At 37.0% G+C, this 27194-nt stretch overlaps 1 long non-coding RNA gene across 1 annotated transcript; it reads right to left on the bottom strand.

Annotated features, from left to right (window-relative positions):
- Window positions 1–768: 768 nt before the first annotated feature.
- Window positions 769–20136, bottom strand: LOC149777739 (uncharacterized). Its single transcript, XR_016415454.1, has 5 exons — window positions 19253–20136; window positions 18622–18743; window positions 8043–8157; window positions 1330–1436; window positions 769–877 (listed from the first exon to the last, which is right to left on the bottom strand). It is a non-coding gene; the product is annotated as an uncharacterized LOC149777739 (long non-coding RNA).
- Window positions 20137–27194: the final 7058 nt, after the last annotated feature.

The following is a 27194-nucleotide window of genomic DNA, read 5'->3' as shown; positions in this document are numbered from 1 at the left end:
CTAACACTAACCTCTTAATGCTGAGCGTCTAGCGAGGTAGCTGTTAATACCATTTTTGTAAGTCTTTGGTATGACTTGGCTGGGGTTTGAACCCATGACCTCCCGCTTCTGAGGCGGACGCTCTAACCACTAGGACACCGGAGTGGTCAGAATGGAATTGTAACAATTACAATGGAAGCAATTTGTATTATGCTTGTTGGGGCATTCCTCACTGATGGCTGTCAGTGACATCATCATGGGAATGTGTAACAGCCACATTTTGTAAGAACAAGGTGTAGTTGGTGAACAATACAGACACTTTTCTGCCATTTCCACTGGCATCATCTCATATGATGTTATTTAAAAAAACTTCCTACAACATACTCACAACATATAAAACCTATATGCAAATCTGATGAAAGCTGCTTGTGTTTCTGAAACACATATTCCATACTGGTGGCAAGAATGTCCAAATCTACATTACAAAAATGAAAACATTACCATCCATCTAGGAGTTGCAAATGTATGAAATCCTCTTGTTGGGTAGTTTTACTAACAGGCTTTACAGCAGGGCCTTCCATTAGATTTAAATGTGGCAGGTAAGTTGACAAAGTAGGGTGGGGGGTTGGGGGGACCTACCCCAATGGGGATAATTCATTTTTTTTTTAAAGTAGCATGGTGTAAAGTAAAAGTAGATGGGCTGATAAGGAATCCACTGAATTTACAGACTAAAGGTTCAGACATTTGTTTTTAAGAGAAAAATGAAAGAAGGAAACAATACAACAGATATTTTAATATGACTTTAATGTTTATTTTCTAGATTTAATTAAGATTATGAATCAGAATCAGTCTCCAACTCCACTGTAAAGTTTATCTATTACTTCTTCTGCTCAGGCACCTGCAAATTAAAACAAAATTGTAATGCTTAAATAAAGTCATATCATCTCAGCACTAGTTACATATGCAGAAGTCATGTTAATCAGCATTATAAAAATGTATGAAATTTTCTTCACTGCACTTGTGCTTCCCTTACTATCGTTAAGCCATGATACAAGATAACTTTGCACTTACTTGTCATTTCTGGCAAGTGGATGGTGCAATCAATTTGCACAAAGATGAATTTATTTCATCCAAATATTTCATGTGAATAAAAATTCCAAATGGAGGCACTTGTCCGATCAGACAAGATATATGCATATTGTAGTTAGCTGGACTCTAGCTCTGATAGTCCTGGGCAATAGGATAAGCTGATTTTGTTATCAGTTTAGAAATGCATCCGCTTTGCAAATACTATGCTTTAAAAGACGAAACTGAATCCAATATTGATGAAATAAGAGTCATTTGGATTACCTTGTTTTTTATCATTCTGCGTTGGTTGGGTGCATATTTGAGGGTCTCTGATATGGTCTCTTCCATTCCATTTGCCTTTGCTTTGCCATTAGTTTTCAAGCAGGCTTCTGCATGAGTAATACAATGTTTTAAAATAAGTTTCACAACAAAGGATGCATTGCATTTTTCTAAATGCCAGCAATAATCAATGGAATATTTTTAAAACATGTACTTTGAAATGTGTCTCAAGTTACTTTATCAATTCATTTAAAAATCTCTGGCAAGTCACATGAAAAACACAATTTAAATCAACCCATACTTACTTATCAAAGACTTTCTCATTCACATCCTTTACCTCACACAATAAATATCAGCAACACCAACATTAAATTCACACAATCAGTACAAAACCTAGGTGTTACTCTGGACAGTACTCTCACATTGCACCAACATGTCATGAACATATGCAAGGCTGCGTATCTTGAGCTGAGACGCATCAGCTCCATTCTCAGATATCTTTTAGTTGATGCCACTAAAACACTTGTGTGTTCATTACTGCTTTCAAGACTGGACTATGGTAACTCAATTCTGTCTGGTTCATCTTAATATCTACTGCAGAGACTTCAAAAAGTTCAAAACATAGCTGCTTGGATCATACTTAGAGTACTACAATCAGAGCACACCTCCCCGCTGCTCTGTACCCAACACTGGCTATCCATTCGATCCAGAATCAAACACAACATTAGTTCTCTGTGCTACGTTTCACTGACAGACTCTAGTCCAACATACCTATCCGACCTCACCTATGTGTACACACAAGCAAGATACTTACACTCCTCTTCCGACAATCATATACTCATTATTCTCACTATGAAAACAAAGTCACATGGACAGCATTCTTTTGCATACCAGGGCCCAGCAACATGGAATGAATTGCCCACTGAACTTAGACACAAAGACGCAGTGATCCCATTCAAGAGTGCTCTCAAAACTACTTATTCTGACTACAAAAACAAACTTAATGACTTAATAATGTTAACTACCTTAAATATTCTCAGCATGTTTTTTATGTTTTCTAATTTCACGGTGTTTGTTTTTGTAATCATATCATTGTGTATGTTTTTATGTTGTCTAATGTTGCAAAGTGCTTAGAGCTTCTAAAGATTAGGCGCTATACAAAGTCCTCATTATTATTATTATTATATTTAGCTTGGATGAATATTTTTTAAATCAGTGGCCATAACTAAAAAATAGGATTTTGTTTTATGATCATAAAAGTATGTTGGACACCATCCATGATGTACAATGCTGTCTGACATTTCTATGCACCTAAGGTTTCCATCTCAAATATTAAAGCAAAATGCATACCGAATTTGACAGATTGATGAAAATAAAAAAAAGCAATGCTTACCATTTGAAAAGAGGCAATTGTCACTAGAATATTCTATTCAAAATGATGTTAATTTTGGACACAGGGGATACCACCCCCATGTTTTCCTGACTCGTGATATGTCGGCCTATTCTGTGCACAGCTTTAAAAGATGTAATGTTTATCCATCGAGCTATAGAAATGAAATACATTTACTGTAGACTGTTTCTGTCAGCAGTTAAGTTGAGTAATTAGGTCAGGTTTATAGCTAGTTTACAAAATTCAATGTAGAATGCCAATAAATGACAAGATATATTTTTGCAAACTAAAGTGATCTTGAAAAAAGATTAGTAAAGTTTAACATTTTATAAAAAATAAGCTATTATGTGGAAAAGAAACAACAATGAAATAGGATGCAATGTGTTTACGTCTAGTTTTGGAAGGTACCGTCTCTAAGGTACCGTCATAATTGTACCGTAGTTTAATGGGTGGAAAGGCCATTGAAAGGTAAGGGCAGTGCGGAGACCATCGAGTATGTTCCAGAATAGCTGAATCTTTGTAGATACATAGATCCATTCGTAACTTCAGTCCGCAAGCGAAACACTGTACTTCGTATCCCAATCCTGACTCAGGTCCGAAGTAGACAAATCCTGTTCTAGCTAAAACATACGAAGAAGGTAATCCTTCCCTATCCGTAGGCCATTTTTGAAACGTGTCCAATCGACGGGCACAATCACAATAGTCAGGTAAGAAGACTGGAAAATGGTAGGGTTTGAACTTGGAGTTCTCACTGGATTTCTCACTCGATTCTTGCTGCGGCGAAGTCATCCTTCTGGTGGGTGGCTATCCTCTTACAACCAATGTTTTATACCGACATGTCCATACGGCAAAGTAAAGTGGGTGGGAAGCCGCACTCGCTTCTGCTACACGATCTGATAGACTTTTTCCAAGGGTCGACTGACGATGTGGTGTGTGGGTAAACGTACAATCTTGTTGGGTTGATAGGTGGTCACTTTCTCTAGACTGCAAGGCTTCTTTCAATATGCCAAAGTTGACCACTCGACTGGTACGATAATTAAGAGTAAGTCCTTTCACTTTACACTTCGTGTGCACTTCTTGTTTGTCCCAGTATTCGTAGCCGTAATTTTTGGGACCACCACTAACGAAACTTAGAATCTTGTCATCGGGGTGCTTGTCTGTCCAGGCTCCTAAACGGTCTCCTTCGATGTCAGGGTGCTGTTGACTCGGGTGATCGATATAAATGCAACTGTCCATGTCAAAGTACAAGACACGTTCCCCTAACAGTTCTAAAGCTTCGTACAATTTTAAGCGAGCATGAGCTGTCATGTAAGCTGCAATGATGACATTTCCAAAGGGGTCATCTTCTACAAAGTTCAGATCTTCTTCGTAATTCACCAAGATCAAATCCTCACGAACGACGTCCACGTGTTTCATGAATTTGGCTTTGTCGTGAATCATCTGAAAGTAGCGGGAAGGTTCGGTCAAATACTCCGTCTTGGGTAAACACGGTCATTGTGCCATTTTACCCCACAAGCAATTTAACATCACTTTGGCAAACGATCGCCTGCCTTCGTTTTTCTCAATGTGATCTAAAGTAATGCCTTCTTGTGCCCAGAATTTCTCTCTGAATGTCTTTTGGTCTTCGGGAGTGTGACACCAGGACAGATAGCCACTGGCTTCTTGCTCAGTTTCAAAAAGGCATCCACGTAGTCTGCGAAAATGCCTATCTGCGTGGGGTCACCCTTGTGGAATTATTGTGTCTTGGGAAAGTGGCAAATTTCGTACACTTCTAACAGTTGGTATCCCATGTTCAGAGCTTTGAACAATTCTACGCTGACCCATGTCCCCGTCAAGGCCCGTTCTTCCTGGGTGTGATGACAAGGTTGATCTTGGTTGCACGTTTCAGCACAAGTACGGCACAAAGGAAACATAAGTTTGCCTTGGCAATGGCGAGGTAAGACGGGATGGTATAGGTTCGTGGGAGGCAAAACTTTGCACTTGATCAAGCCTTCGTATTGTCGAATGTTTTTTAGGTCGATGTGTTCGGTGAACAATTGTGGGTGCCCTGCAGGAAAGCAACAACATTTGCACACGTAGGGATACAGTGAACACACGTCCAAGTATTTGATTTCTTCTCCTTTCTCTTCGTCAGCTTGGTACAGCAAACAGGTGGCATTGGTCCTTCCTCCGTACAAACTATTACTTGGGTTCAGGGGGTCCATGAACTGGTAACTTTCCATGAGGCGTTTAAACTCGGGATCGGTGTTCAAACGGTGATTGTATTTGTGTTCCCACATTTCCACCACTTGGTATCCTTCCTGTTCTAACTTTAGGCGTGGCTGACAAATGGCCTGGTACAAGTCTTCCATGGTTCGTTGTAAGAACTGATTTTTAGTGCCGCGGTCAGGGTAACAGACGGGACATCCGTGAAATAAGCAACCGTTAAACTCGTACATGATCTTGGGGTTTTCTAAGTCCCAGCCATTGACCGAATGCATTCCGATGATCTTTCGCCCTGTCCGTTGCGGGCATGCTGAATCCATTTGTCTTCCTTGTCGCACAAGTAATGCAACCAGCATGGGGCTTTGACCGAGTATTGACGTTTGACATAGTTGGTCGTTTGAGGACTGATGACAGCCACAGTGTTTTCAAGCATGAATCGTTGTCGGTAGACTAAGGAACACGCTTTGGCAATGGTGCCAGCCTCTTTTAAATGATCACTCATGTCCTCTTCAAAATCACTGGCATGAATTTGTGCCAAGACTTCAGCCCTAGTACGAGGCGATAGATCACGTTTCTGCCTCTTACTTTCTTCTTCTTTCTTCTCAAATGAATTGGATCATTTCATCTCGATAGCAAAAAGTCAAATGACTAAAGTTTAAACACCATGGATTAATTTATAGTCATAGCAGACCAGTGTATATAAAGGGTATGTGTCTTGTCCTTTCACTATTCATTTCACTCTCAAACTGAGCACAACAATGGAAGAGACTACCAAGATCGAACGTTTCATCAGAGCTTTGCGAGGGGTCATTAGAAAATTCTCTTCAGACCAGCCGAGGGACTACTCTCCTTCCTTTCAAAATAAAAGTCAAGATACTTGCTATATCTGTCAGAAGAAAGGGCATTGGTCTTCAGAGTGTCCAGACCGTCAAAAAAGAAAAAAAAGGGGTTAGAAGAGACAAAAGTCAAGATACCTGTTATTATTGTCAAGAAAAAGGACATTGGTCACCAGACTGCCCAAAAAAGAAACAAGAGGAGTCAGAAGAAGAGAGGGATTCTTCAGAGGAAGAGGAAGAAGAAGAGGAAGAAAACAGACAGGTGAAGAAAAAGAAACAGGAGAAGAAAAGAAGGGAAGAAAGTGAGGAGGAAGAGGAGGAAAAGACTATGACGGTGAAGAAATTAAACAAACAGAGAGTGAACAATGAGACAGAATAAGTCTATGAACTTTTTAAAGTGCTCTGTTGTGAATTGTGAATTGTAAATATTTATAAAAGAATAAATTAATTATAAAAGGTAAGTGTCTTTGGGTTTTGATTGTAAAATAAGAACCTACACTCACACACACTCATACACAGACAGGTACTATTGGGTAAAATGGTTTTTATTAGTTATTGGCAATTGAAAGCCTATATCTTTTCGAGAGACGTGGATGGCCCTGAAAAGGGCCTTTTTTGGTGTAAGGGGTGAGTTTAAACAATCAACTTTAACTGTCTTAAGCCTTTGCCATGGCCAAGGCCTACTTCTGGACTGCATACTGCATCTTCTTCTTCTTGTTTTTTTCTTACCTCTTCTTCTTGCTGCTGTTGCTGTAGGAGAAAAGCTTGTTCCGCTTCCTTTTGCTGTTGTATAAATTTCTCCAATTCTTCTTTCTGTCTCTGTCTAAAATTTTCCATGTGCGGTAATGAAGGAGAAGGTGACGAAGGTTCAGGAGCAAATTCTTGCAAGGTAAAAAAATCCACAAAATCCCAATTCACCTCTTCTGAAAGTAAGTCTGGGTTCCCTTGGGTAGTCTCCACCATCAGTGCACCCAAACTGATCGTTTTCTGAGTTTCCGTCATGTTGAAAAACTGTTGCTTAGATTGACTACGCACAGGCGCTAGCGAATCTATATAGACTATGTGACGTCACAGACTGCTCTCTTCGGATTGGACGTGGGCTGACTGAATTTTGTAACGCGTGTTTGGATTGGTCAACAAACTCAACCCGTTTCAATCCTTCCTCCCCCTATAAATAAGTACAGTTCACTGCATTCCTTCACCTGTTACTCAGCACCCCAACATGTGGACCGATGTACAATCTTCAACGCTTGTGTCTTCGATGATGTTCCGGACGGACATATCAATGTATGTCCGATCCAACTGGACAGTTATCCACAGGACAGACACCAGCCTGTGGATGCGAAGAATCTTATGTGGAGCATCAAGGATGCCTCAAAAGAGTCTTAATCTATGGTCCTGCAGTCAGGCACAGCCTAAGGTCAAGAAGAAGATGTCACAGATGCCCTTTATGTTAAGGGTATATTAACATAAAACCAAAGGCCCTTTTCAGGGCCATTCCTATCTCTCGAAAAGATCTTGACTTTCAATTGCCTACCCCTTTTTTTATTTTTTTGTTTAAAAAAATAATAAAAAAATAGAGACCCCTCCCTGTTTCAATTTTCGCCTGTTCCATTTTCATAGACCCATCAGGTCGGGACCTTATTAAAATAGGGTCCCGACCCTGTTCCATTTCCCCTAGTCCCAAGACAGTCCCACGATTTATTCCCCATGTTCAATTTCCCTTGTCTCTAGAGTGAATAGTTTTTTTTCTTTCTCCCATGTTAAATTCCCCTTGTCCCTAGAATGAATATTTTTTTTTTCCTCCCATGTTAAATTACATAGTCCCCAGAGTGGATATACCCTTTTTAACATGGAAGTTCCCTAGTCCCTAGACCGTCCCTATTCACTACTACCATTGTCATTACCAGCCTGAAACCCAATTTAATGCCATTTGTATAAATTCATTTCAAATAAATATTATGATAAAGCTGAAGTGTACGAACAAAGCAATGTGTACCATGACCTTTTTAATTTAACATTTTAAACTCCTGCAGAAGAAAGAGATTTTTTAGATCCATTAATCTGTATTAACAAAAACATTTCTTCAGTATGATTTTCAATTACATAGTATTGACAAAACTCATATTTTAAAGTTGTTGTTTTTTTATGTTTGGTTTGGCCTTTTATGGTAAACCAACACAAGTAAGTTATTTAGTGCCAAGGCACTTTAAGTATAGTGCCTTGCCCAAGGACACACCATGGTAGCTAACCCAGGTTGGTCTGATGGTAGAATTTGAACCTACCTTATTTCACAGGTCCAGAAAGCTAACCACTGAGCCACTACAGCTCCCCATCTTATAGTGGAATGCTGGTATACTTTATGATCAAGAAGGATGGGTTGGGGTATGCATGTTGCATCTGAAAAAAGTGATGGAATTTTTGTTTACATAATATTTTAGTCATACAATATGAATCATTTTCTATAGATTTAAGATGTATCAGATCAAGTTAAGAAAAATCATATATTCTGTTTCCTGGGAATGTACTAAAATTCACTGTTATTGTTTGATTTTTTGGTAGTAAGCTTACTTGGTATTTTTTTCTTTTTAACTTGAATACCTAATTTGTTAACATCCTATTCTAAATCTTCAGAGTTCTGTCTATTAAGTGACAACTGTTGATACATGTAGGGAAGTTTTTGTTTATATCTTTTGATTTTTGTGATTCTGGAAGTTGCAGTATTTGTTGTTGTATTATAACCATTTCAGTAATTTAATGAATGCAGAGTATACTGCTCTATAAATGAAATTTAAGTGAAAATAATGTAAAAGTATGTTTCACTGCAAATATAAATTGTTTAAAATAATATATCATTTATCATATGACTATTCAATTGTGGTAACTAGTATTCCATCCAATATCTATATATTAAAATATGTCTTTTCATACAGCTGGTGATCATTTAGATACAAGTCCAATTGAACATAATCAAATTATCAATGCAGGTGTTTTTATTAGTAGTAGTATTGCAAGTATAAGTGTTAGTATTAAGATTTCATATACAGGTATGATAAGTGTATCATAATGTTTAAATGATGCTCCTTGTTACAACATAAAATATGTTCATTGAAACAAATGGTTCACTGGTAAATTGGCAGCAAAGGTCTTCACTGAATTATGTTGCAAAAACTATTTTACAATAAAACATATATGATGCATCTCAATTATGATGAATGTGAGGAGGAGGATTAATAATAATGCAATTTAAGTTATCTTCATAACATAAGTTCTAGCAGATGTGTAATTTTTATGTGGTTCATCATCAGTTTGAAACTGGTCTGTGATTTCTGGATCTGGACATACCTGGTCCCCTGCTGTTGTGCTGCTATGGTCGTTACAGTTCATTAGGATATCAGTTACACTTGGTTTACATTTAGAACCCCATGGGATGGAATGCCCAGTTTGAAACTGAGAGAATGGTTAATTATCCATAATATAACTCCTGCAGTTATTATTAGGTTTGATATCAAGGTCTTTCTTTAAAAGCTTTTCAACTCAGGTTCTGTTCTACCATACAGATAAATAAAGTCAAATTCAAGGCTTTCAGATTTGTCCAGTTTGTTTCATGTGTTGCGGCAGACAGACTGTATATTGCCACTGTACCATATAAATATCAGTGCTTAGTCTGCTCTCAGTTGCTGTGGTTTGATTAGTTACAAGTGTCATCACATGTGACTAATTATTGACCAATGTAATGAAACTTGTATAATTAGAAGGCTGTATTTAAAAACTCTAAAGATCTTAAAAAGAAAATTGGATCGGGGTAAGTAAAACCTTTTACTTTGACCATTTGGCTAGAAAATAATTTTCAATAAGTTTAAATTGGATAATAGTAATATAATAATTAATTACACAAATCAGAATAAAAGCTATTTGCATATCCCCTTACAGCTGTTGCTTTTTCATAGTACTAAGTAGAATAAAGTATAGTTAAGACAGATAGCTTTAAGCTAGAATTAAACTCAAATAAATTGCAAGAAATCAAAACAAACCCAGGATTAAAACTAAAGAAATATCCCGTCATATATACCTTACATCAAATAAAGAAACTCAAGATGGATAACAACAAAATTAATGTCACATCATCAAATAGTTATCTCAGCTGCCTGGTCAACCTAAAGGCAGATAAACTAAGGCAAACTTACTCCGAAGCAGTCTCATCCCCCCTAAGAGAAAAACAACAGATACAGTTCTTAACGCCAATTTTCAACTCGACCCCAACTGACTCGATGAGTAGACTCTACCTGTCACCAAGCGTAAACGAGAATGTGGACAATCTACCGAGTAACCGCAAAACTACATCCGACATGAGTACCCAAACTGAGGAACAATACTCAACAAGCACAAAAACAACCCAGACCACGCTGGTTAAAAACACTAGCAGCCAGGGGACTCAAACTGAGAACCTACTAGATGAAACAGAACGCCCTCACCCTACCACAAATAAAGCAGTCACACACGACTCAACAAAAGGTAAGAATAATAGGAAAACCAAATCCCAAATACCAGTTAGAAAGAATAAGGAACACACTAACTGTCAGAATACAAGACCCAGCAAGCCGGTTATGGACAACGAAACAAAGTCAGCTAAAGAGACAAACACCAGGGGAAAAAAGACCAGTCTGCAAAATATCCAAAACAAGAAACACCCCGCTGAACTGACTCTCTTCGTCAAGGGAGTAAATTCCAAAATAACGAAGTTAGCCTTTAAAACCATAGCATGGCAATTGAACAAACATCACCAAGGAGAATTCACGCTTAAAAGCACTAGAGACGACTTGCTGATAATCAAATGCACCACTGAACAACAGATTGCCAAATATATGGAAATTGAAAGAATAGGCCAAATAAATGTTCAGGTCACTAGACACAACAGAACAAAACAACACATAGACCCAAACCCCCCAAAAACACACAACAAAGGAGTCATATACGTATCAACTCAAAATAAAACCAATGAAATAGTAGACTACATAAGGAGTAAAGGACAGGAAGTAGAGAAAGCAATCCGCCTAAAAACAAGAAGGGGAAAGGATAGCACTGCAGTGGTACTCTTTTTTAAGGGCGCCACCCCAGAAACTATCAAAATAGCCGAAAAACTCGAGGCTAAAAAAATTTTTGCTTTCAAAAACAAACCACGGTTCTGTGGCAACTGCAAAAATTGGGGGCATTACTCTAAGAGTTGCGGAAACCTATTCCGGTGCAATCAATGTGGTCTTCACCACCCAGACCGGAAAACATGTAGCGCCACCAATCAGCACTGCGCTAACTGTAGTGGTAACCACAAACCAAACCACGCAGAATGCCCCAGGGATCTTAGAGAAGCCCTAATAGTCGAATATATGATCTCCCATGGGGTAAACTATAAGCAGGCCAAAACAAAAATCAGGATACCAAAAACAAAATAAATAGGTAGCACCCTCACTGGTAGGAAACACGCATAAAACGAAAACAACAGTAAATTAAACAAACTATTAAGACTTTTTGCACTAGAGATGGATTCCAGAGCAGAAATCAAAATATGGCAATGGAATGCACGCGGCCTTAGGGCCCACGCTGACCAACTAAATAACAAAATACTTGAACAGGAAAGAAAACCAGATGTTATATGCATACAGGACACCCATCTAAATGATACCTCACGTATCCCAAACATCATAGGCTACAACACCAAATACCTAAAGCATCGATCCCCCACAGCAAGAGGAGGGGGGTTAGCAACCTTTGTTAGAGATGGAATTACATCAGAAATGCATAAATTAACAGATAGTAGACCGCCCAATGACTTCGAAATACAGATAGTCAAAATAACCGCTCAAACTAAGCAGGTACTAATCGTTAACCTCTATGAAACAAATGAGCAGCGCAATTTAAGTGCAGACGAAACAATCAAAATGATTAAAGACTGTGGAGAATGGGTGGTAATATGCGGGGACTTCAATGCGCACAATGAACTATGGGGGAGTCAAAAGACGGACATTAAAGGAAAAATTGTAGAAAAATGGGCACAAAAATGCAACTTAGTTTTTCTAAACAACGGAATGCACACCCGGATAGATGACAGAACAGGCCACACATCAGCAATAGACCTATCTCTATGCACACCAAGATTAGCAGGCATTTCTGATTGGCAAGTTGATGAAAGCGACCCTATGGGAAGTGACCATTACCTTATAAATATAGAAATACAAATTAGAATACCTCAAAATAAAGCGTCCTTCACACCAAGATGGAAATACGAACAGGCCAACTGGATTAGGTTCAAACAGATAGGTGACTCAATCGACCCAGAAACCATATATCACCGGGACATTGACACCTTTAATGACAAATTAATAGAAACCATTAACACAATGGCCCAAGAAACAATTCCTAAAACTAAAGGAGTAGCACCCAAACCCACGGTGCCCTGGTGGAATAATGAATGTAAAATAGCAATTAAAGAGAAAAAAAGAGCTCTAAACAAATTCAAAAGAACTAAAAATAATAGGGACTTTAACTACTACAAGGAAAAGGAAAAAACTGCCAAACAAACTATTATGATAGCTAAACAAAACTCATGGAGAGAATTCTGCTCAAAACTAGATATTAACACAAAATCGAAGGAGGTGTGGCAAAGAATTAAAAAAATGAGAGGCAAAACTAAATCAATAACCCCCAACATACCTGGACAAAACAACAAACATAAGGCAGAATTATTCGCAAACTATTTCGCCAACATGTGTAGCAATACCAACTTAGAGGATAAGTTTAAAAATCATAAAAGGCAATTTGAGGAAAGCAACTCTGACAACATAAAGGAAGCAGGAAATAATGACGGCCCACTAAACCTTCCGTTTACAGAAGCCGAATGGAGAAAGGCCCTCGCCGGCAAAAAGACCACATCCCCCGGGGAGGATACTTTGGGGTATGAAATGTACAAGAACCTACCCAAAAAACTTGTCACAATTGCACTTAACCTCATTAATAAAATATGGGAAACCGGTACCATACCTATAAGATGGAAAAAGGCAGTAGTGGTCCCGATTCTTAAGCCTGAAAACCCTCAAGCGATATAAAATCATACAGGCCCATATCACTAACAGACAATATATGTAAAATAATGGAAACTATGGTAAACAACAGGCTGAAATACCATTTAGAAAGCAAAGGACTACTAGCTAATACACAGAGCGGGTTTCGCAACTACCGAAGCACAATAGACCAACTCATGAGACTAGAAACCGCTGTCAAATTAGCATCTAGAGAAAAATTTTAAAAATCCAGATATGTTACAGCCATCTTTTTAGACATGGAAAAAGCATATGATCTAATGTGGACTAAGGGACTGATAAGTAAACTTAAACCATACGGAATAACTGGCAATATATACAAATTTATTGCTAACTTCCTAACCGATAGAAAGATACAAGTCAGACTAGGACAAGACTACTCCGAACGATACAAACTGGAAAATGGCATGCCACAATGAAGCGTAATCAGCCCAACTTTATTTAATATAATGATAAACGACCTGGAAACAGCGGTAAAACCCAACCACCTTGACTTATCCCAATTCGCCGATGACAGCGCCGTATGGAAAACTGGCAACCCGGCCAGCAGAGAAACGACCAAGCACTTACAAAAAGGACTAAACGATATAGGAAATTGGACAGATAAATGGGGATTTAAATTGTCACCTCTAAAAACAGTAGGCATAGTTTTCAATCCGGGAGGTGGCCACCCCCCACCCACTCCAAACTTAACCCTAAAGGGGGTACCCATCAAATTCGAAAAACAAGCGACACTCCTAGGTATGGTATTCGACCACGAACTCACGTGGGCAGCTCATATCCAAGAACTCGTAACGAAGTGCAAACGAGACATCAACCTCCACAGAAACCTCAGAGGGGTGAATTGGGGGGTTCATCAAAAAACACTCGTTACCCTATATAGAGCACTTATAAGAGCAAAATTGGACTACGGTTGCCAGGTATATGGAGCGGCGAACGCCACGTTACTAAAGAAACTAGACACAGTCCAATCAAAAGCGCTAAGGGTATACACCGGCATCCTAAATGGTACCCCCACACAAGATATCTTAATAATAGTAGGAGAACCCCCGCTAGACCTAAGGCGGAAGGAATTGATGCTGCGATACTCGACTCGAATATCAATACACCAACCCAACCACCTCACGCTACAAGCCCTCTTAGCATGCGACAAACCATTCGATACAAAAGGAAAAAATAAAAAAATACCTAGTGGGAAAATAATTATAGAATTAAAAAGGAAATTTCAAATCGCAAATATCAACCCAGAAAAAATAAGGTACTACCCACACCCCCCGTGGACCTGTCCCACACCACAAATAGATCTTAGCTTACGTAAACTAGGACAAAAACAAAATGACCCGATAGGACTAAGAGCATCAATACTAACGTACATTGACAACAAATACGAGACATACACGCAAATCTTCGCAGATGGATCAAAAACCAAAAATCCAAATAAAACTGCAGCAGGGATAGTGATCCCAAAATTAGATGTCGCCGTTGGAAAAAGACTCCCAGACCAATGCGCTATATACACGGTAGAATTCATGGCAATACTAATGGCATTAACATACGTCAAAACATACCCCACAACTAAGGCAGTCATTCTAAGCGACTCTTACAGTGTACTACAATCGTTAGCAACGGACCAATCCAAGAGCAGACCTAATATGATTAATCATGCAAGATCGCTACTTAAAGAGATTGAAAAAAACAACAAACACGTTGAATTCGTATGGATACCCTCTCACATCCATAATCCCAGGCAATGACAAAGCAGATGCAGAAGCAAAAAACGCCACAAACGAACCAAAAGCCCAAAATATAGCATACAGCGTCACTGAAATCAATAACATGGGACAAGATCAATGACATGTGGCAAGAGCTATGGGAAAAATCGGATGCAAACAGTCTAATACACACGATGATGAAAAAAGTAAGTAGAAAAGTCGAAAGTCCGACCTTCAAAAATCCATACGATATAACAATAATAAATAGAATAAGAACAGGTAAAATACTACTGGCAGGATGCGCAGGGAAACACATAAAAAGGGGACCAACCGAAAACTGCCCCTACTGCCCAACTCCAGAAACAATTGCACACTTAATAAATATATGCCCCAAATACAACCAGGAAAGGGCCGAACTAAAATCTCAACAGGAACAAATAGGAGAATGGTGGACATACCCGGAGTTACTTGTGGCAAAAAACAATAACATAGGAATGACCTATAATAACATCATGACATTCATTAACAAAATAGGCAAAAGGGGACAAATCTAAACCAAATGAAGGGTTGGGTATAAAGAGGGACCATGTAAAGAAATTAAAACCAATAAACCTAAAAGATCGAACCAAAAAAGAAAAAAACCAATCAAAATATTACAAATCACTGTTTGGGAATTGTGACGGCCGGCTCGGGCTAGTGGGTTCACAGACTGACACCGCCGCTCATAACCCGAACAATAAAAACCAGATAAGGACGAATATTACAAAATCACTGTTTTGGAATTATAATGGCATGCTAGGCCCCGTAGGTTCCAAAAAAAAAAAAAAAATATAAAAAAATAAAAATAAAAAAAATATACATTAAAATAAATCACAAATAGCTAAGCTAAACAAAAATAACAGGTAAATAGCCAAGTGGTCAAAGCGAAGGGAAACAAAGGCAATCAAACCACCTCCCTCGAAGAAAACATCTCACGGTGAACATGGCAGTATCAAAAGGACTAGAAGACCAAAACAGAAACGGACACGGGATAAGGCAGAAAGAGCTGAAATAAAGAAGAGCAGGAAAAGGCACAGAATGAAGTTAAACGTCCTAAGGCAGTAAAAGAAGAAAGAACAGGACACTTGCAGACCTTGGGGAATGAAGGCAGAAACAATGAAAAGAGTATGCCTCAAATAATCAAACCACCCCCACCCCCCAGTATGAAAAGAATTGCCTTCCCGAAATCAAACAAAAGAAATAAGGCCACCCCCCCCACATCTACTTATAAGTGTGAATGAGAAAGTGAGCGTGAATGTCTGTTGTCGGGATATGTGGGAAAAGCAGAAAAACGAACAAAAATGTCTATAGCCATCACACAAATATAGCATACACACTCCCTACCCACCTTTTTTTTCTTTTCTTTTCTTTTTTTTTTTCTTTTTTACAAACAAATTTTACCACATAGGGCTTTCATTCTGACCCACGAAAGCCCTCTTTTGACCAACAACTTACTGGCCCTGAAACACACTGATTGGTTTAAAGCCACACGTACGAAATACTTAACCAAATTGAGATCTCCAAAACAAAATAAAGGGCTACTAAAAGCCTACTAGATGTGAAAAAATTTTCGGAAAATTCAAGTACGCAAAGTACACAAAATTTAATAGACCTTACAAAAGATAGGAAAATTCACAACTCAGGAATATCTGAAGCGTATGTGACAATCACATGTTTGGCAAGATAGTACAGGAATAGCCCAATAAATATAGGGAACTGGGCATTGATTGCAACGAAAATTTAATAATACTGCTGCTGGTGTGCTTCGGTTACTGCCTGAAATGAGAGAGGAAGGAGATGCAGGATGCAGAAACAGACCACCAACGGAGTACAACGATGGAGAAGGTTGCAGCGACGAGAGCCTGGGCGGGACCTTTTGGGGCACCTGGGCTTCGGCTTGCTTGCTTGGGGGCATTGTATAAGTTAATCGCTAAATTCAAAAAGTACACAAACGTGTACAAACTAAACAGTCGCACATACCGAAAGGTGCACGTGACTTTAATCCAATGAATGAATGAAATGTGTGCTAGAGGGTAGGGTTAGCAGTTATACTCCCAATTATGTTTGTGATGAGCAAAAGCAGCTGCACAAATTTGAGCTTTTAGTTTGGTTCTGGTAGGGTCAAAGGATGCAGGTACATTTTACATTCATTTTTTACTAGAAATAGCTATTTTCAATATTTTTCTGTGACAAGGCAACTAAAAGAATCAGTATGTGCCTTATGCATGAATAAAGTTCACTAGTACTATAACAAATTAGCATACTTTTCATCACCCCTCTACCATCAAGATTTTTTTATATTTACCTCTGTAGCAGACACAAATAAAAGTCGGCAGCTCATTTGCAGACTAAGTTACGCATATGATCTCCAATGCTCATCTAACTGTGACAGGCAGTCACCAACAAGCCAACCTATTTTCATGCCTAACTCAAAGTAAATCTGAACCACATTATAGATTTAGCTTATGTGTAAATTTATAAATGCTAGGCTTGTGATAATTAGGTTCATGCCTTCTACTTTAAAAATTAGAGGGATGTCAAAATACGAAACTATCCAGTGAGACCTATGATGTTAATTTTAATCCCTATGGGATTTGTGACATAAAAAACCCAAATGCTTTATGTATTAAAAGGTAACTAATGGGGGCAGGATCTGCAGTGAATCAATGGTTAGTATGCTAGACTCCTGATAAAAATGTTTGTGTTAAAATCCTGTTATCAAGTCAACCAGGTTACCTACTGCAATGTACCCTTGCCTTACTCCAATTCCCTCAGTACTCAGTAAACAACTAGTGTTGCTGTACATAACAAAACCAGTCCATATTGATTTTACATATTTTACTAAATCCTGACAAAAATAATTCTCTAAATAAAGAATGATTAATATGTGATGGTCTCGCATGTAATCAAACTCTTCCAAGCTTTTAATGATATGAACCGATTTATCAATGTTTATCAAATTTGCATGAAAAACTATTTCTTATTTGTCATCAAATATGTTCAACGTTTTGATCATATAAGCATTTCTGCTACATTAGATCAAAATAATCTTTTTGTCAGAAATAGAGCCCTTATAGTATTTGCAAGGTCAACCAATCAGATGCAGAATTTGAGTTTAATATGAATGAATATTTTTTTTACAAAATTGCTCTTTTGCTATATCTTGATGAGATAAATCTATTCACCAAGTCTGATGAAATTAATGAGAAATAGTTTTAAGAGCAGTAGCAAGAATGGCTAGTGAGATGTAGAACCACCACATTATATGCATAGATTTTGCTTATAGCCTCAGACATACAAGCAAATAATTAAACAAGTCAGATCTAAATTGGATCATAAACACTGTTGTGCAAATCATAAGAAACTCTGCCAATCAGATGCAAGGTCACTTCACTACCATACCTTTATCACACTCATAATAAGCATCATTGTGAAACTTGACTCTATAAGCCCAATGGCCAAGCATGATCAAACTTGAATCAGCAGTAGTGGTTATAACCTCATGTATTTGTATGCATCTTCACTTCTTCAATCTAGATCTCATTTATATAAGCATGTATTCTACGTTTAGTAAAAACTGCACTACATGTATAAATATTGCATGCGGTGGTAACATACTCAGATGAAAGATCACCTTATTATTATTAATGGTTAACACTCATCAAACTTCAAGGACAACTTAATGATTTTAGCCTATATTGTGGAAGTATGGCTTTTAGGCTGGTTAAAAAACTCAACTAATCTTATACATGATCACATGTATATACTTGGATTTTGCTCATTATTAGATTTATCCAAGATGTTGATTTAAGCCCAAAACCAAGTTTTATATAAACAAATTGATCAGAACTATGGACTCCAAAGTAGCTAATTTCTTACTGTTGAAAGACAGAAGGGGATGTGAAATAAATAACACACTCTGGACCATTACATAAACCCACTTAGCCTTTTGACCAGTTGAAATAAAATATCAACAATAATGTTAAATAAGATTGATAAATTATGTTTTCTCACATTACCTCTAGCCCTTTTCAACATGGATGGTATTTTTCTTCCACATATGTCAGCTCTTAATTAGTGGCCCTTTCCCATCATGAATGTTGTAGGTGAAACTCTCAGAATTAGGCTTTTTAATTTATATCTGTAGAAGAAAAAAACTATTGGTCTGCATATATCAATGTCACCATTTCTGTATTAGATTAAAATACCATGTGTGTGTGTGTGTGTGTGTGTGTGTGTGTTAAGTTTAGAATTTAAGCAAACTTGTCTCCATGTGTTTATTTTAAAACTGATGATGATAACACATAACAGGTTCAATGGATAAAATGTTATTTCTTACTTCTTACAACTGCTGATTATATCTGAATTTACATTCAATGTTTGTTTTAATTAACATATTTGGGATATTGGGCAAATTATTTATTTTGTAGTTTATCATTATATCATTTACCAGTCTTTTATCATTCAAATATGTAATATAGTACCATTATACTGACTTCATATTCTATATGATATCCCAGCAATACATATTAAGCAGATAAGTGCAAATAAAAATGTTCAGAATGTAAAATTTACTCCAAGCTCAAAGAAGATCAGCAAAAGATAATATCCAACAAATTACCAAACAAAAAGCGAAGTTAACGCAGTTACCTTTATTATGATGTCTCCAACACCAACGGTACTGTACAGCTACGTCTTCTGAGTTTTACCGTCATCTTGTCTTTCAAACCAGAATTAATTTCTTGAGCTCTTACAAAATGAAGAAACTTTTAAATACTATAATTTAAGCAGCTTCTTTACATGCCATCAGATAAATTATGGCACAGTGTTATGTCTGTCAGCAAAACGCAACTTCACATTTGGACGGCGCGCTGTGTGGGCATCGCCGACACAGCAACTGACATGAATTCTCTATTAGCAGACAATGATTCGGAATAAATCCTTCGCAAATCTAACATTCTCGATTTTTCATAGTTCCACTTTTCATTGTTGCATCTGTTTGATTGTACAATTGCTAATGATGTTCAATGAATCAACTTCAATTCATCTGCTGTCTGAAATCCCGGTTCAGTTGGTATTTTCTTCCGCGCATGATGCCGTGTAAATAAAAGATACGGTCGACATTCAAAGTGGTTTAGGTTAATTTATTATTTTTCTTTATTAAGGTCATTTGCAGAAAGTGTTTCGCTAGGGTGAGAAAAAAAAAATATAACAAAAAGAAAACTTTCTTTTCCAACGCTAATACTGTATATATTTCAATTTGTGATTGATGCTATAAATAAAAAAAAATGATAATAAAGCATTTTAGCCCGTGGCTTCGGCACGGCACTCGTTTTTGTGGGTTTTTTAAAATGTTGTTAGTGTTGTTTTGGGGTTGTTTTTTGTGTGTGTACCACACTAAAAAAACATACCAGGTATTAGGCCTAACGTAGGAAAAGAAATTATCCTCTATTTATTACTATTCTTACTGTCAAATGACGCAAAAGTGATCAAATTGCTATTAAGATTTTGTTTTGTATAACACTTACCGCTCGTTTTCCTCGAGATAAAGCAGCCACTTCAAAATGATTATAAAATCTGTGACAGATGAAAAACGTGGTTTAAATAATTCGTAATCGCCTGCCTTAAAATACTGTAGGAATTTGCTAATGTATTTCATGGCCCTCGTTTGAATAGATACCAACGATCATGTATATCGACCAAATGTTGTATATTCCTGCCCACAATCATGTATTTTGTATTAAACCGTATATTACACGAGCGCTCTGTGGCAAACTCGGTGGGGGGGGGGGGGGTCTCTATTATACCCAGAGGCGTAGCTATGATATTTTGCGCCCGGGGACGAACTATAAAATTGGCGCCCCAGCCCCCTCCCCGTTTAATCATATTTTTGAATATTACCCTTGTTTACTTATTATAATGTAACGTTGTAAGCCTCATTTTGGCGCCCCTGTACCTTGGCGCCCGGGGACATATGTACTCCCCTTCCCCCCCCCCCCCCCCCCCAGCTACGCCTCTGATTATACCTGCTGTATCAGTTGAGAAATATATTGAACAGATCAGGCCCCAATACTCTCGCTCTGAAAAACATTAAAATAATTATATGCAGAATATCGGTAGGTCTCCCTCTTGCCGAAAATGTCAGCACCATATATATTTTGCAAGTAATGTAATGGGTATAATAACACACACACACACACACACACTTTTTTGGGAGTGGGGGGGGGGGGCAACGGACAGATGCCCCCATTTCCCAAAAAAAATAAAAAGTATTTTATATTTGTGTATTTCCCCCTCAGATGTGTTCTACGTTTTATTAAAACAAAATTTTATATAAAAAATTTAGTTTTTAGAATTTTTGATGGGGTATTTATGTTTCCATAGTGTTATCTAAAGGGTTGTTCGTCCGAGTCTGGTTTCCCTCACCTTGCTCGAAGTTCATTCCCTTGAAATGTTTTGTAACCTTTGCTATATGTCGCCTAGGTCTCAGTGTTTGCTATATGTAATGGTGTTATATTGTGTGTATGCTATATTTTCTTTATGTTTGAGACAGCAAGTATAGATCAAATATCTTTCCCAGTTGTATTTCTTCCTTTATGATGTTATATTGTATCTTTTAATTTGTTTTATGGTTTTCTAATTTTGACGATGGAATGGTGTACTATTTAGATTTTGTTTAAAAAAAATAATTTCCTATTTTATTATTCGAGTGATAATATGTGTCGTTCCTCATAATAGTCTTTAAACATGTTGATAGGTAGGTTACGCTCGATCCAAGGTTCACGCTTCTTTATTCTCTATGTGTTTTTCCTGGGTCGCGTTAGGCCTCCTTTATTTAGTTTATCTGATTATGCTTTATTGAAAGATCCAAACGTATTTATGAGACCACATTATTCTATAGTGGTCAACCATGCAGTGCGGGAGAAGTTAGTAGGGTTTTAAACTAAGTGTTATACAGTATGTATTTGTGTCTTTATTTTGTCTGTTTATGTTCTACATTGGGTGTTTTCAAAGACTCATGATGGGCCTATGCACTTCACTGAGCCCTGTGACTTAGCCCCATTTACTTCCCCCTTATATTTTCCCTGTATCCCTTCCTATATATGTCTTTAGAATTTTCTTTCAGAGAAAGAAGAAAAAAAATTAAATTACAAAATTCTTTTATTTTTTCTTTCTTCCTTTCTTCCCTTTTCTCTTTTAAAAAAAAAAAGTTATATGGGTTTCTTTGAAATATTTGAAATAGAATTTGAAATTTTCTTTGAAATATGGCTGTTGTGGGGTGCGAGGAGGGGGTATGGGTATGGCATCAGCTCGCAATTGCGCTACGCGACCCTTCGGTCTGTAATACCTATTCCTCCCTCCCCCTCTCTCCCCCAATTCCAACATCAATTGCGTTATATCAACCTGACGGTAAGTATCTATTCGTCGTAAGACGTACTGAGTTCTTGTTGTGGTTAATATTCTTATTTTTACCACGTATCTTATTTAAAAATCTTTATCACCTGTCCACAGGATATCATCGTAGTTACTATATAGTCTATACATTTTAGAACGATTTTGTTTTCGTAGTCTAAATCTATGAATAAAATGTTATTTTTGTTATACTTATATTTTTTGCAAATTTTCATTATTAACTTTATCCTATTATGTTTAGTTTTATCACATTGGACAATCGTATGTAGTTTGGTGAAGTTCGCTGTTTTACATAAAGGGCATTTCGGCATTATCCTCAGCATACGATGTTTGATTGTTTCTTCGCCTGTTAGCCAGGTGTTGTGCAGGTATTTAAAAATTATACTTTGTGTTTTGACAGATCTTATTTTCCCCAATTTTTCCAATTTTTTGTCCAATTTACCCCCTCAGTTGTCCTGCTCTACTCTACATTTTATATTTTTGGTTACCTCCTCCCTAATCCAAGCGTGACTTTTACTTATTAAATTTTGCATAAATCTGTTTTGTCTCTATATTTTAAAATTAGTTCTCATATGTTTGCGTGGCACTTCGATTTTTTTATATTAATTTGTTATTTTTGTATATCTCTGGTCGGTTTCTCAAGGTGAAGCCGAACCAGTAGATGTACGGTGCTTCTCACGCTGTAGCCGGGTCTGAGTGCATTTTTTTTTAAATCTATTGATTATGTTAGTTAATTATAGTAGTAGAGGGCTCGGCAACCCCAAGCCCCCTCTACTTTTGGCCCTATATAATGTCTCTTTTTTTACATGATGCATTTTATGATTCCATATATAATCTATTATTTCGTTGTCTGTTTTGTTTAAAATTGTATTATCCATATCTATGGATTTAATTATGTAGTTAATATTTGAGTATAAATAAGTCTTGGCCACTTGGGCCCGCTCCATGATAGGTAATGGCGCCATGGCCAGATTTTCACATTTTCTCTTATTTTATTGATAATATGTTCATAATTTTCTACAGCTTCTTTTTTTTATTACCAAAGTAAACCCCTAGAGCCTTTACAGTGTCTCTCAGTAAGTGTGTGTGGGGGGGGGGGGGCGATAATCCAGGGTGGTTGCCCCTCCAGTTAACTATTTTTAAGATTTCGTGCTTGTTGTGGTTTATTTTGGAACCCGACGCTTATAGCATTTCCCCTCTCTTATAAAGATGTTGCAATCATATGCATGTTAGAGCATTTTTTAATTCTTTTTTAGGTTTGGTATTTGTATGCCTTGTATAATCAGGGGCGGATTAAGGCTCACTGGTGCCCTAAGCACTGACAAATCTTGGCGCGCCCCTCTTTTCCACGTACACCTGAGAAGATAACCCTAGGGTGTACCATGATCAAGAAACAGAACATCATGATCAATTTGCACTAGTTGTATCAGTTTTTTTTACAAATCTTCATTCTTTTTTCTTTCTTTCTTTTCACCCTTTTCTCAACTTTGTGGTGCCCCCTTTGGCCCTGGTGTCCTATGCACGTGCTTAGTCTGCTTAATGGTTAATACGCCCCTGCTTGCACATCTGGGTTGTTTCTTATCGTGTGACGTAGGATTTATATTGCCATTACGTATTCTAGCATTGATAGTGGACATCCTTGTATCACTGATTGTTGTATTTCAAATTCTTTCGTGCATTTCCCGTTTAATTATCCCAGTGTGTAGGATTTTGGTCCATTTTGGAAATTGGGTCCGAAACCAAATTTTTTAAAAACATTCTTTATACAGTTTTGTTCAAATCAGTCGAAAGCTTTCTCCTGGTCGAAGAGTACCATAGCACTCATCATACCAGTTTCATTTATGTAGTTAATTATAGTTTTAATGTTTAAAATATTGTTTTGTATATCCCTCCCCCACAAGTTTGATTTACATTAATTATCTTGTTTATCCTACCCTTTACTGTATTTGTTAAAATCCTACTTAAAATCTTATAGTCCGTGTTTAAAAGTGATATAGGCCTCCAGTTTTTAATCTCGTCTCTATTCCCTTTCCCTTTGTATATAATTGTGATAACTCCCTCCCTCATAGATTTAGTCATTTTATTTTTACTTAAAACTATATTATTATACAAAGCGTTTAAGATCGGCGTCAGTTCACCGTGGAACTTTTGGTAGAATTCCACGATGAGTCCATCTTTCCCTGGTGACTTTTGTGAGTGTTGATATACTTTTTGTGATTTCTTCATCTGAGATGACATCATCACATTGGTCTCTATGTACTGCTGATGTCATCTCACAGTCGACATTTTTTAAGTAGCTGTCGATTGTGCTGAAGTATATGTTCTGTGTGGTGTGTGGTGTATAGTTCTTTATAATATTTGGAAATATTATTTAGGATATCTTCTTTTACAGTATGGGTTACATTGTTTATTTTGATATTGTTTAAAATTGTATCACCCCCTTTTCTAAATTCTTCTCGCTTATATACGTTTTTTGCCTCGTTGTAGATCTTTGTAAATTTTCCCGCCCTTATTATTCTCCCCTGATTTTCGTCTTCTTCAACTATTTTAATTTTGTCTGTCAATCGTTTTTTTTTTTCTTTCTCCATCGTCGTTTGTTGTTTTGCTTAGTTCTAATTTGAGTTCGTGTTTGTCTTTTTTTTCTGGGGTTTTTCCGCCCTCTATTTAAGTACTGAATATTTATTCCTTTTATTTTGTTTTTTAAAACATCCCAATCAATTATTATATTAATATTTTCTTCATTTTTGACGGTTTCAATTTCTTTTCTTAATTATTATTTCGACATATTCTTTGTCATTTAAAATCTTATTATTTAGTTTCCATAGTCCTGACCCACATTTTTCTATTTTTTTCATTTTTAGGTCAATAGTGAGCATGAAATGGTCTGATAGCTTTTGGTTGGTTATTGCAGTATTAATATATATTAATGGATCATAAAAATTTCCGTAAAATTTATCAATCCTGCTAGACTGGTTTAATTTATAGTTACCCAGTTGAAATCTCCCCCTATGATTAGATTTTCCATCGAATATTGTTGTAGGTAGGTGTATAAGTTTTCTTTAAAATTAGTTTCTTATTTCTATTAGCTGGCATGTACACATTTATAATATGCCAATTAAACATTTTAACACGTAGCAACCGTCCCTTAAAAAATTCCCCCCTCCTCAAACCTTTCCCAGCTTTTTAAAAATATTATTGTTGCAACCAACTCTAATATCATTATTTGCAAAATTGTTGCATATCTTTATTGCGTTAAGTTTGTCTTCTACTAAAATTTCGAACTCTGGCTTAATTCTATAGTGTGTTTCTTGTATCATTATTACACCAAAGTTTGTTTCTTTGGCTACTTTGTCTGCTTTCGCTTTGTCTATCCCATTGCTGTTGATAGTAGCGATCCGGAAATTTGTTTCTTCCATTTTTGCTTTACTCCCAGGTGCCGCATCACTTTTATATAGAATTTAATTGTATATATTTCAGTTAAAGTTATTATATTCCATTTGTTTTTGTACACACACACCAGCACGCTCGACAAAGAGCGCTTGAGTAATATACAGTTTGATACATCCTACATGGTAGTGGGCAGGAATACATATATAGGTCGTTATCCTTCTCGACCGAAGTAGTAACATTGTTCCAATGCTAACACTCGACGTCCTCGATTTGTGCTTCATCGTATTTGCAGTCTATACACTTAAAGTTACAATGGAAAAGTGTACATGAACATATTTATACCATAGACAGAGCCTTGAAGTACTACTTTTTTCGGTCTAAAACTGTCCCAAAAAGAAAAGAAAAAAAACCCAGCATGTAATAGTTCATTTCGATACAGTTGCACAGAGCATTTGACGTTCATTTTGATGTCAATATATATTGATATCGATTAAGTGCGATTTGTTTTCAAAGCTGCTTTATTGCTGGTAGTGCTTCTGTTTTCAAGTTCGATATACACCCATGGAGCAGTAGTAATACAGAAATCAGAACAACAACCATCATCATCATCATCGGGAGTATTATTATCGTATATGTTGGTCACATCGATGATCATTAATAAAAAGCGGTTGAAATATGAACAATATTCCATCTCTTCAAATAGCAAATAACTAAGCAAAGTGTGTGTGTGTGTGTGTGTGTGTGTAATTTTTAACGTAGCTTTAAAAAAAATGCAATCATATCGCTACCATGTCTGCATTGTGACAGTTTATAATGATGTCTAGCAATGTGGCATCATGCCACAAACATACAGCATTTTGTCCCACCCAATCACATTATCCTCACACCAATATCTTAATGATGGGCGCCAAAAGAGGCAGCTGCTAGTACCATTTTTATGTCTTTAGTGTGATTCGGCAGGGGTTTGAATCCGCGACCTCTCGCATCCAAGGCGGACGCTCTGTACAGACACTGCACCACCTGAGCGATCGCATAGCAAAGAATGTACGATACTGTTTCCTGTTGTTCATAACAACTCGACCTGGAGACCCACCTGACGGAAAATGAAAGCGCATTATAACGTTATAATATACGAATCCGGAATTTTTTTTGATTATTATAATTTTCAAGAAAGTTAGTGCCTTTTAGCATTTGACAAAGTGTGCTTGCAGTTGCATACTAAGGGGAGGGGGAGTTTACTACTGATTTGAAGCATAAAATTAAAACTAAACAACAGCATAACATGTTTATATATCTTATTAAATACGTCTTCATTTGTCTTTCCGTGCGCCAAAATGCCTTCCTACACGAACATGTTCCATATAGGTAAATAAGTTGTACCAATCGTAAACAACCACCGATTTCGACATATATGATATCAAGTTATAGGTTTCTCATCAGTTTAAATCGATCTGTGCAAAAAAAAAAAAAAAAAAAAAAAAAATAATTAAAAAAAATGTGTGAAAATGAATAATAAAAAAGTTGCTATTTGCGACTCATTGTCGCTTGCGATTTTACCGATCTTCGTATCCTTGATGCTTCCATCCTTCCCGTTTAGGGATGGTAGCACCTACTTGGATGCTAATACTATAGATTTGAAGCATATAATTAAAGCTGTACAACAGTAAATAATATGTTTATGTATCTTCTTATTAAGTACGTCTTCATAATGTATGTTCGTGCGCCCAATGCCTTCCTCTACGAACGGTTTCGATATACACGAATAAGTCATACCAATAGTAAATAAACA

This window comes from Sinohyriopsis cumingii, chromosome 17 (genome assembly GCF_028554795.1).
Source record: "Sinohyriopsis cumingii isolate HCF-2022 chromosome 17, ASM2855479v2, whole genome shotgun sequence".
Classification (NCBI taxonomy): Eukaryota; Metazoa; Mollusca; class Bivalvia; order Unionida; family Unionidae; genus Sinohyriopsis; species Sinohyriopsis cumingii.
The sequence above is the reverse complement of the archived record's forward strand: the minus strand, read 5'-3'. Positions and strand labels throughout refer to the sequence as shown.